The 13,189-nt window shown below is 38.5% G+C and overlaps 1 protein-coding gene across 2 annotated transcripts in view; it reads left to right on the top strand.

The window, feature by feature from the left end:
- The first annotated feature begins 1,623 nt into the window (after positions 1–1,623).
- The window catches only part of LIPC (lipase C, hepatic type), a 162,232-nt gene continuing 150,666 nt past the window's right edge, over positions 1,624–13,189 (top strand). For both annotated transcript variants that reach the window (XM_033189968.1, XM_033189969.1), the window contains exon 1: positions 1,624–1,901. The gene's annotated coding sequence lies outside the window, so the exon portion shown is untranslated. The remainder of the gene's footprint in view (positions 1,902–13,189) is intronic.

Here is a 13,189-nt window from a genome sequence, read left to right as displayed (position 1 = left end):
ACAAATGTATAACAAATAAACAGGGAAAATAAGTAAAAAAACATTATGGCTGTGAGCTAAATAAATTCACAGATAATCTTCAAATTAACCTGGGTAGAAACGAGTTAGCAATACTGAGAAAACTGGATGCTATCAAGGGTGTTAGAGTTATTTTAATCCTCTTGACAACACTTTGAGATAGATGTTTTTGTCTCCAGTTGTTTTTCAGATGAGGTTGAGGAAGGTTAAGTAATTTGTGCAAGACAAATGAGCAAGTGAAAGACCCAGGACTTGAGCCCAAGACTCTCTAATTCTTTTTTTTTTTTTTTTTGAGACGGAGTCTCGCTCTGTCGCCCAGGCTGGAGTGCAGTGGCGCGATCTCGGCTCACTGCAAGCTCCGCCTCCCGGGTTTACGACATTCTCCTGCCTCCGCCTCCCAAGTAGCAGGGACTACAGGCGCCCGCCTCGTCGCCCAGCTAGTTTTTTGTATTCTTTAGTAGAGACGGGGTTTCACCGTGTTAGCCAGGATGGTCTCGAACTCCTGACCTTGTGATCCGCCCGTCTCGGCCTCCCAAAGTGCTGGGATTACAGGCTTGAGCCACCGCGCCCGGCCAAGGCTCTCTAATTCTAAAAGTAGAATCTATTCCCTCAGTCTACTCCATTGTTGCCCAAGCTAAGGTTAAGAACACAAATCTGGCTGGGCACGGTGGTTCATGCTTGCAATCTCAGCACTTTGGGATGCCGAGGCGGGTGGATCACTTGAGGTGAGGAGTTTGAGGTAAGCCTGGCCAACATGGTAGAACATGTCTCTACTAAAAACACATCTCTACTAAAAATACAAAACTTAGCTGGGTGTGGTGGTGTGTGCCTGTAGTCCCAGCTACACAGGAGGCTGAGGCAGGAAAATCACTTGAACCTGGGAGGTAGAGGTTGCAGTAAGCTAAGATCGCACCTCCGCACTCCAGCCTGGATGACACAGTGAGACTCTGTCTCAAACAAACAAACAAGAGACCACAAATCTGAAGCCCCATCCCAGACCCACTGAATCAGAATCTCTAGGGAGGCACTTGGAAACATTTGTGTAACAAGACACCAGATTATGATTATTCTCAGAGAAGTTTAAAAAAAAAAAAAAAAAAAAAAAAGACGCCTCTATTGCATCAGATGGGAAATGGACCTACAGCTTCCTCTGAGTGATCAAACAGAAGCCATCAGAGATTTGAAGTTCATACAACTAAAACTAAATCAGGTCAGTCTGGAGCATATCAGATTATGATATTATAGACTATTCTTCAGTTTGGTAATATAGAATTGTCTGCTTTAAGGTTTTCTGGATCCTAAAATACTAAGAACATTTGAAAAGTTAAAAATGGGTTCCAGTTTAAACCTGAGACTTTTTTTAGCTTTCCTCACTGCCTCTGATCCTGAGGAGCAGAAGTGAATGTGAATGCCCTTTGAATTCCTAGCAGCTTTCACTGATGCAGAGGTTCCAGTGGTATAGGGGCTGGAGGACTGCTGAGGAGAACCACAAGCTGAGAATCAGTCCTCATCTCTGGTTGCCCCCCCACCCCACCCTCATTGCCTTTCATTGGATGAGCAAGTCACACAATCCAGGAAGTAGAAAATCTATCATTGCTTGCTTGGTTTTTCTTAGTTTCAGTTTTTCCACGCCTGATGAGAATTGCCGAGGCACAGCAAAGCCTGCAGCTTCCATACCCGTCATGAGAGCAAATAACTTATTCGTAAACCTAAGCACTTAATTAACTAAATGGAAAGCAAGGCAGTGAGTGATTCCTGACATGGCTGAATTTAAGTCAAGCTGTGAAGCTCCAGGTACAGCCAGAAATGGAGATGGACAACTTGAACTGAACCCTGAGAGCTTCTAAAGGGCTTTGGACCACTGCTTCTCAGCAGTTTTTCTTGTAAGTTATTCCCATTATCTCAAAGAAAAATTTAAAATGTGGTTAGAGAAAAGTATAGAACTGATTATCCCCATTTTGAGCAATAGATCATCGTTTAACCAATTTGCTTTATAATTGCCAAGAAACTTGCTTTGAATGGTATTTCCAGACGTAATATCTACAATAGCAAATATTGACAATTGCATTTTACAAATAATCAGTTTAATATGCTTTAATATGCTTCTATTTGTGAGTGCTCTTGATCTCATTTAGTCTTCGAAGCAACTCTCTCACGTTGGTATGCTTATTAACATGATTTTACAGATAAAGATGCCTGTAAGTAGCTTCCTCACAGGGTATTTAAGGAACTTGCAGAAGGCCCACAGCTAGTAGCTGGGAGCCCATCTCATATCAATACACTGGCTTCACCCCAAAGAACTTTATACATTTAGGCCATTGATTTCTAAAAAGACAAATTCTCATGCTAGATTAAAACATAAGACCCAACAATATGTATGTTTTTTAAAAATAGGAATCTGTTACCAAAAAAATGCAGAAATGCTAAAATAAAAAGGTTTTATGAGGAAACTCATACAACAAAAAGAAAACAGTTGGTAAAGTTGATAGCATATAAAAGAGATTTTGAAGCCAAAAACATACGGAGAGGATACAAAGAAGCTCCTGATTATGATAAAATATATAAAATCAACTATGAAGACAGAGATTACTAAAGTTAGAAATGCAAAGAGAAATAGATTAAAAAACAAGCAATTGTAATGGGAGGGTTTAATTGATTTCAAGGCTAAGAAAAAAATAGACAATATTAAAAAATAAAGACAAATTTAAATAGACAAAAATTTGGAAGACATTGAAGATGTGACAAAAATAGACAATAGAGGTTATGTTATACAATTGATAAGTTAGAACGAATACACATACATTGAACTCAATACCAACATAGATTATACATTTTTTCCATATGTGGGCATTGGTACATATATACTAACTCTCAAATTAGGCCCCAAAAATTGAATCAAGAGGAAAAAATATACATATTTTCTCACCACATGCAATAAAACTAAATGTGAATAAGTAAAAGCAATGAAGGAGCCTCAGACAAAAAAATCTCTAACCAAGAGCCTTTGCAGCAAACAGTTCAGGGTTTAGATTATAAACTCCATTCCTTACTGCAGTGTGACCTGGGCAGTTTACTGAACCTCTCTGAACCTTGGATTCCTCATCTAAAAATGTGGCTCTACTTTGCAAAGTTGTTACGAAGATTACCTATGAAGTATGTCAAATAAACTAAGACTTAAAAGGGAGTTAAAACCACAGCCATACAATATAACTCCATTTTTAATGTACTTATATTTAACTAGAAAAAATGTCTAGAATTTTTGTTGATTGAAAGCTAAAGTCTATAAAATATTCATCTAAATACTAACAGTGGTTATCTCTACGCACTCTATGCATATCTCTACATTTCTGCCGATTTTTGTTATATTGCTTTATCTTTTCTACTATGAATCTATAGTATATGAATAATAAAAAATAGTAAAGATGAAAATAAACATGAACTTCTGAAAAACGGGGTACAAGAAGAAAATAAGTATTTATGCTTGGGTGGCCTACAGATAGTGGTTGCTATAGGCATGCAGCCATCTCAGTTGCTTGCCTGTCATTATAAATTCTAAAATACCCTCAATTTCTGTCTTTCTACATATATACGTATATACATGTATACACACACATATATAAAACACACATATATTTTATATTTATATATGCTATATATATGTTTTTATATATATATAAAAACACAATATTGGAATAACTGACAATTTAAATGTGGATGGTGGGATTAATCATATGGTATCATTATGAAATTTCCTGATTTTACTGTTAAATTTCTAATTTTACAAACGAAAATATTTGTGTCAGGAAATATATATTGAAGTATTTAGGTATATATGTATGTATGCAGCTTACTCTCAAATTGTTCTGAAAAACATTCACATATACATAGAGACAGAGTGAATGATAACTAGGGAAAAATACAAACCAACAGTGCACCTAGGTAAAAGGTGTATAGGAGTTCATACTAGTCTTTTAACATTTCTATTAGTTTAAAATTATATTAAAATATTAATAAAAATTTACAGCAGCAACAAATTAATAGGTATCAATGTCTAACAACCACAAAAACTTTCCTAAACTACAAGTTCAAGTAGAACAGGGGTCTCCAACCCCCAGTACCAGCCTGTGGCCTGTTAGGAACCCAGCCACACAGCAGGAGGTGAACAGCGGAGCTATATCTGTATTTACAGTTGCTCCTTGTCAGTCACATTCCCGCCTAAACTCCGCCTCCTGTCGAATCAGCAGTGGCATTAGATTCTCATAGCACCGCAAATCCTATTGTGAACTGTGTATGTGAGGAATCTAGATTGCATGGTCCTTATGAGAATCTAATGCCTGATGATGTGTCACCGTCTCCCATCACCCCCAAATAGGACCGCCTAGTTTCAGGCAAACAATCTCAGGTCTCCTACTGATTCCACATTATGGTGAGTAGATTATGGTTATATAATTATTTCATTATATATTAACAATGTAATAATAATGGAAATAAAGTGTGCAATAAATGCAATATGCTCAAATCATTCTGAAACCATCGCCCATCTACCCTCATTCATGGAAAAATTGTCTCCCGCAAAACTGGCCCCTGGTGCCAAAAACATTAAGGATCACTGAAGTAGAAAATTAAGAACATGATAATAACTTTTGAGATGTTTATAAAACTGAAAACACCCCATATCAAAATGGAGGGGGCTTTGTATAAATCAGGGCCCAGAAGTTAAGGCATAAATCTATGTGCTTTTATTTTAGAAATATGAAATAAGCATTTGACTTAAAATCTTATGAAGACGGTCATTATGAAGGAAAACAGAGAGATAATAATAAAGAATAAGGACAGAAATGAACTAGAAAAGCGGAAATCAGTGGAAATAATAAATAGATGCTCATTCTGTGAGAAGATTATAAGATAGATCAACCCCTTGGAAATATAATAAACAAAAGAAAAGGTATAAATTAACAAAATTAAAACCAAAGCCAATGATTTAACAACTGATATAAAGGATTTTAAAATATAAATGATTGCAATGCACAATTTATGACAATCAACTTGAAATGCTTAGCCAAATGGACAACACAAAATAGAAACTGGCAAGAGAAGATGTAGGTAACATGAAAATAATGACGAAGGCAAAGGAAACTGAAAAGTTGTTATTTTAAAAAATCTCATCTATCACAAGAAATATTATGACCTCAACAAATTTACTGAACAATATTACTACATACTCAAACAGATTTTTCTGTATTATGCAATCAGTTCCAAATCACAGAAAAACAAGATCTGATACCCAATTCATTCTAAGAGATGAGTATTATCCCCATCCACAAACCTGTAAGAAATACCACACAGGCGCGCACACACATAAACACACAGTCTTAGGATGGCAAATGTGCACAAGTGCCAATTCCAATAAAACTGGCTCGAAATGATTAGAACCAGGCTCAAGGACATTAGCAGATTTTCCCACAACAGCTGTTGAGTAACTGAATATGTGAATACACAAATGAAGAAAATAATGCAGGCAATTAGCAACATCTACCTGAAAGGCGGGAATGACTTGTGCATACTGTCTATTTGCTAAATTTTATTGATCAGCAAATTTTATCGATCCATGGGTTCCTCAAGGAGCATAGGCAGAAAAATCATTTTTAACGGAGCTTATAAAATGCAACTATAAATTAAAACAACAGCATGTAGTCATTAATTAAGGTAAATTCTACTGATGCCAGAAGATTATAACAAATCACAGAGTATCTTTTGTAAAAGAATTACTATTTGGGCTGGATGCAGTAGCTCACGCCTGTAATCCCAGCACTTTGGGAGGTTGAGGCAGGCAGATCACGAGGTCAGGAGCTCGAGATCAGCCTGACCAACATGGTGAAACCCCGTCTCTACTGAAAAATATATATATATAAAAGAGTTGGGTGTGATGGTGTGTGCCTGTAATCCCAGCTGCTCAGGAGGCTGTGGCAAGAGAATCACTTGAACCCGGGAAGCAGAGGTTGCAGTCAGCAGAGATCACACCACTGCACACCAGCATGGGCAACAGAGCGAGACTCCGTCTCAAAAAAAAAAAAAGGAAAATTGAAGAAATGAAGACATTAAGGATATTCCTGAAGGGAAAGACTGTATAAATCTCATTAAACAAAAATGTAAACTCTGTGAAACACGACATTACAGGCGATATGAAAGACAAGACGCAAACTGGGAGGATATTTGCAATGAACTAATAGAAATACAGGCAAAATATATGAATAAGCTATTCTCAGCAACAGAAATTTGAACGAACAATCACGCACATAAGAAAATGTTCGACCTCACCAGTAATCAGAAAGCTTAAAATTAAAACAATGAGATACCATTTTACATCCACCAAACTGGTGAAAATTAAATAATCTGACACTATCAAGTGTTGGTGATGAGGTAGAAAAATTAAAGGAACACTCACATTTTGCCAATGAGACGTTCACAGGAGTAACCGTTTTGAAGAATAAATTGTCAACATCTTACTAACTCTGATGGGACGTATATCTTACAATCCAACAATTTCACTTCTAGGAGTAAATTCTAGAAGCTTTCACTTGTGGATGATGTAATGTCTACTGCAATATTATAACAGTAAAATGAAAAAACTAAACAACACAAGTATCCACCAACCCAACGAACAAATTCTGATACAGTCATACAATGGGACCATTTGTAGCTGTTTTATCAACAGAGATAAATCTCGAAAATACACTGCTGAATGACAAAACAAGTTTCAGATAGATGTACAGAGCATAAAAGTTTGAAAACATGCAAAATAATGGTACAGTCAGTCCTCTATATCCATGGGATTCCACATCCATGGATTCAATCAACCGAGGATGCAAAATATTTGGGGGAGAAATTATACAAAGTTCCAAAAGGCAAAACTTGAATTCGTCACATCCTGAGTACCATGTTAAAACCAGGCAAACAAAGCAATGTACAGGCTTTGTATTAAGTATTATAAGTAATCTAGAGGTGATTTACAGCATGTGAGAGAATGTGCATAGGTTATGTGCAAACACTACACCATTTTGTATCAGGGACTTGAGCATCCGTGAGTGATCCTGGAACCACTCCCCCACAGATACTGAGGAACTACCATATATATTTCATAGCTACATACATATGCTGCAAACACATACACACAGAGATGAGAATGATACACACCAAACTCACGGTGACGTTGCCTCTGAGACAGGAAAAATAAGATCAGGCTTGAGAAGAGACACACAGTTATACTGGTACAGCACTCTACTTTTTAGCAAAAATAGGAAGCAAATATGGCAAAATGCTAGGATGTGATGGAGCTGGGAAGTAGGTGGCATTCGAAACTATGCATTGTACACATGTGTGTGTTTAAACTCATTATAATTTCTTAAGTGAGAACCCCAATTTTGAAAATATATAAAAAATACACAAACCTATAAAGTACATAAAATATATAAATATCATGAACAGATAAATCATAAAGAAAGAAAAAGGCAATAAAAATGGAAGTGGTGATAAATTCAACTTCAACCCACTGGTTTTAAAGAAACATTAAAAAATGCACATACCATTTTAGCTTATCAATTTAGCATAAAATTACAAAAATGTTAATAGCTAATGTTAACAAGGGTGGAGGATAGGACAGAAGAGGAGTACACTCACTGTTAATGAGTACTTAAAATGACAGAAATTTACTTAAAGTAGCAGTATATATGTAAAGGCAAAATATATAGATAGATATACATACCTAGATATAAACCCTTTGCCTTAGCAATTCTACTTTAAGAAATTTATACAAAGGAAAATGTGGTACATATATGATGTGTAGTATTATTTTTTAAGGAGTACTATGCAGCCATGAAAAAGAACAAAATCACATCCTTTGCAGCAACATGGCTACAGCTGAAGGTCATTATCCTAAGCAAATTAACACAACAACAGATAAACACTGCATGTTCTCACTTACAAGTGGGAGCTAAACATTGAGTACACGTGGACATAAAGATGGAAATAATAGACAGTGGCATTCCAAAAAGGATGAGAAAGAGAGGGGAACAAAGGTTGAAAAAAACCTATTGGGTACAATATTCACTACTTGGGCAATGGAACCATTAGAAGCTCAAACCTCAGCATCACACAATATACCCATGTGACAAACCTACACATGTACCCTCAGAATCTAAAATTTTTTTAAGTTACTAAAAAAGTAATTTATACAAAGAAAATAATCATACATGTGGACCAAGATTTATGCCTATGTTTATAGTGGCATTGTTCATAATAGTGATATCTTAAATAAAGTTAATGAAAAAACAATAGGGAATTAAGCCAATTATGGTACATCTATAGAGTGTAACAGTACTCTGTAACTATTTAAAATAATGTTTTCAAAGAATATTTAATGCCCCTGAAATATGCCATTAATGTGTTGTTAATACACAGGTATTTAAACAGTTTGTACAGTGTGTTTACAGTTGTATTTTTGTAAATAAATGTATACATAGAAAAAATGACTTGGGGATATCCACATCAAAATGTCAACAGTGCTTATCTCTAAATGTGAAATCACAGATCTATTTATGTTTTTCTTTTTGTTCTTATTTTCCTATTTTACAATAATAAACATTTATTGATTTTTTAATAGAAAAGTTATTAAAATAAAACATGCAACAAAATAAGCTCTGGTTGATTAAAGATTTAAATATAAAATCTAATTATGATAGAACTTGCAGACAATTGGAAAGAGAGTTTATCAGCTCTCTGGGGGAATTTTAACTTTCTCAGCTTTGAAGCAATTGAAATGATTGCACTATAAAAATTAGCATTACTAAAGATTTTTTAAGAAGGAAAATATTTCTATCAAACATTACAAAGAATTAAGATCTATCATAAATAACTAATTCAAATTTGTAAAATAAATGTCAAGATTCCAAAAGATAAATGGGTCAAAGACAGGACAATTCCCACAAGGAACTTGCAATTAGTAGATAAACATCATGGGGAAATGTTAATTCTTGCCAGAAATCAAAGAAATATAAAGGGAAGCAGTCTGGAGATGCCAGTTTACATATTCTAATGGAACAACAAGAAAAAAATGTCAAATGCTGATATCCATTGATGGTGGAGCTGCCTGGAAATTTATCCATACATTCATTTATAACCATATTGCTCATGTCCTTTTACCAGAAAGGTTACCACTAAGAACTGATTCTTTTTTTTCTTTTTTTTTTTTTTCCTTTTTTTGAGATGGAGTTTCACGCTCTTGCTGCCCAAGCTGGAGTGCAATGGCGCGATCTCTGCCTCACTGCAACCTCCGCCTCCCAGGTTCAAGCCATTCTCCTGCCTCAGCCTTCCGAGTAGCTGGGACTACAGGCGCCCGCCCCCACACCTGGCTAATTTTTTTGTATTTTTAGTAGAGACAGGGTTTCTCCATGTTGGTCAGGCTGGTGTTGAACTCCCAACGTCAGGTGATCCGCCCACCTCAGCCTCCCAAAGTGCTGGGATTACAGGTGTAAGCCACCGCGCCCGGCCAAATATCAATTCTGAAGAAGTAATTTGGCTAAAGCAGAAAGGTTCCTCCTCATCTCCTTGACTTCTAAATGTTGGAACACCCAGGGCTCAGTCTCTTGACACCTTCTCTTTTCCACCCACAGGCGGTGTTTGGAGAATCTCACCTACTTATGCAAGTGAGAGGAGCCACAGGCTCTCTCGGCATGGGCTGCAGGGAGAAAGCAGGCCAGAGCAGAGGTTTTCCTGGGAGTGGGGTAGGGGTACCTTGAGGGTCATTCAAGGACTCTGACCTCAATCAGACAAGGCAATGAAGGAAAGAGAGACCAGCAAAGACAATCAGAGAGATATGCCTAAGGTGAACTTGGTCATAATATTAACCCCTATGCAATAACAAAACATCCAGGCTTGATCCTCCAGGGCTTACCAATGAGGTCCCCAGGAATTGCCTAATTGCAGTAGCCCTCAGGTCACTTGCAGGCCACCAGAGCCCAGCTAGCCCTGACCATCATCTCCAAAGCCTGAAGGAATTACCGCGAGACAGCCCACTGAAGGTGGGTATGTCAGAGAGCCCTGCCCTGCCAGGAGCCAGAGCTGCCCCTCTGTTGCTGGTCACCCCGGGAATCCGGGACAAGAAGGTGTACTCTGGTCTGATGCCAGAAAGGAGAACTTCCTGGGTCCCCAAGTCTCAAGATCTCGTTGCTCCACCAATGTACCCATCCACTCATCCCAGCCTGGGCCTTCTGCTTCACCTGGGTCTTTTCATTGCTTAAGGATGTTTGGGCATCTATCATCTCTTCTTCTATTACTTTTTTTTTTTTTTTTTTTTTTTGAGACAGGGTCTCTCTCTGTTCCCGGGGCTGGAGTGCAGTGGCCCAATCTCGGCTCACTGCAACCTCCACCTCCCTGGTTCAAGTGATTCTCCTGCCTCAGCCTCCCGAGTAGCTGGGATTACAGGCCTACGCCACTACACCCAGCTTATTTTTGTATTTTTAGTAGAGACAGGGTTTCACCATGTTGGCCAGGCTGGTCTCGAACTCCTGACCTCAAGTAATCCACCAGCATCAGCCTCCCAGAGTGCTGGGATTATAGGCATGAGCCACTGCACCTAGCGTCATCTCTTATCCTTATGACCTTGTGAGGTAGGCATCCCAGGTTTCATTATCCCTGTCGTATAAGGGTTATGACTTACCTAAAGCAGTGCTGGACTCCAACCCAGATCTTCTGCCCTCAATTCCATGTCCTTCTCTGTGACCCCAGGTTTGGCCAAGTGTGAATCTTGCTACATATGAACAACCTGCCATTTCCTTCCTGTGTATGCATTGCTTGTGGAAAATGGACAAGGGAAGTTCATTTTCATCAAGAGCTAAAACAAGCAATTTTGCTTTAGAGATGATACGTAGCAAAAAGAAATAGTCCTGGAGGCAGGGAGCCCTGTATGCATCTGCCTGTGTTCCCCTCCTGGCTGACCCCTGAGATCGGATCATGCTGTTTGCTAATGTGTGAAAAGCATGTTTTGCTCTCTAGGAGTCCTCCCCAGAGCCTGACAGATTTGGTGATAGGAATGGAACTGTGGAGTGAAGATGGCTATCTCCAGGCGTCACTCCAGTTGCCATACATGTAAAGAAAGCCTAGACAGCACTATAGCTCTGTCCTCCTATCCCTGAACTTGGCCCAGAGGTGAAGTTTCTTCCCCAATCCTTGCTCAAATGCTTTCTTTTTCCTCGAAGAATCCAGGCTGCTGAGCAAAGGGGGAGATCCTGGGAGCTTCACCCGAATCATCTGGAAGTTTCTTGGGGTGCCAGAATTGCAAGTGGAGCTGATGGGGTCAATCCATCAGGCACCCTGACCCTAGACGTCCAGGCATTCCCCTCTGAGGTTGAAGCACTCCCCCTCCATCAGACCCAAAAGAGAAACACAAACTTTGCAAAGGCACGTTTGTACCAACTCCTCTGGGCAGGGCTGAGTGGAGTTTTCTCTGGTGCTAGGCTCATGCTGCTCACATACTCTTTGGCCAGTAGACATGGCCCCTGGGGTCTGAGAATGCAGATGGGGGAGAGGCTCACTGAGGAGCTCTGGACAATGTGGCTCCAGTATGTTACCTCCTGGCCTTGGTCTCCTATCCCCAGCTGGGCTGAGAAGACCCCAAAGAGGGCCTTTCCCACTCTCTCAGCCATTTTCTCTGGCAATTAATTATATAACCTGAGAAAATGAATCACGTGTTTAAATTCAGGGTTAGCTGGGCTAAGATAGGTGATAAGAATTACTCAAAAACAAGAAAGCAAATATTGGGGGTAAAGGTGCTTTTTATTTTTCTTTTCTTTAGTTTTGTTTTGTTTTTAGATAGAGACAGGATCTTATTCTATAAAGCTAGAGTGCAGTGGCATGATCATGGCTTACTGCACTCTTGACCTTCTGGACTCAAGCCATCCTCCCACTTCAGCCCCCCAAGTAGCTGGGACTACAGCTATGCACGGCCACACTGGTTTTTTTTTTTTTTTTTTTTTTTTTTAAGCTTTTATAGAAACAGGGTCTCACTATGCTGCCCAGGCAGGTCTCAAACTCCTGAGCCACCACACCCAGCTTGCTTTCTTTTTTAAATAGAAAGGAACACATAACAACTTAGGCAGTTAGTTTTAAAATCAAGAACAGGAAGCATAGACTCTAGCTATACTTTAAAACATTGTAAATAAGTCTCCTATTCTTTACTATTTCAGTTAAATGGGCAGGAAACAAGAAAGGGAAGGAGCAGGTGAGGGACGGGAGAAATAAAAAGCATGCCGAAAAGCTGCAGTCATAAATAAAAACACTCATAGCTGATACGTATTTTTTGCACACGATGGTATGCACAATTCATGTTTTTCTCATTTAATCTCCCTGCAAGCCCTGTGAGGCAAATAATTTTACTACTCCTATTTTAAAATGAGGAAACTGAGGTGCCAGCTATTAAATAATCTGCCTGCTTACTGGGACTAAAAACGGAGAAACCAAGCTTGGAAATCCAGTTCTCAGTGATCCGAGTCTTCACTCAGGAGGTAAAAATGCAGCAACAGACAGCTTTTTCCTCCAGAAAGAACCTTATCCTGTTATCATCAGAATTCTGTCGCTAAATACTTCATCATTTTGTAACAATACTAAATAAAGGGGAAATTTTGTATTTCCATGGAAAAGGATGCATTGTCTACACACAGCGCAGCCTCCCTGAGTTATCTGATTCTAGCTTTCATTGCCCTTGAAGTATTTTGCAACTCTGTAAATTGTAGACAATAGCAATGCAAAATGCAAATTCTGTCCTATCCTGTAGAAGTTCCACCAGCTTCACTCCCACACTGCAGAAAAAGCTACTTTTGTTTCCATTTGCCATTTGTACGTTCATTGCAACATTTCTTTACTCATATAAATTTGTGTGTGCGTTTTGGCTTCTCCTTTGAACTGGTTACAACACCCTTATCAGTTTCCTCATTAATTAGTTAAGTAAAATATTTACCATGTATTCATTTTTATATTTGAGAGTCATGATTTTACCTTCATTTTTAAAGAATTATCTCTTCATGGAATTATGAAAGCATATCAAAAGAATCTTGCTTGTTACTTTCTGAAGGACCCCAGGCATGATCTAACTCTAATGAATGGCTTCAGGAGTAATTGG

Source organism: Trachypithecus francoisi, unplaced genomic scaffold (assembly GCF_009764315.1).
Source record: "Trachypithecus francoisi isolate TF-2019V2 unplaced genomic scaffold, Tfra_2.0 Lachesis_group3, whole genome shotgun sequence".
NCBI classification, from domain to species: Eukaryota; Metazoa; Chordata; class Mammalia; order Primates; family Cercopithecidae; genus Trachypithecus; species Trachypithecus francoisi.
This window is presented reverse-complemented; position numbering and strand designations above follow the sequence as displayed.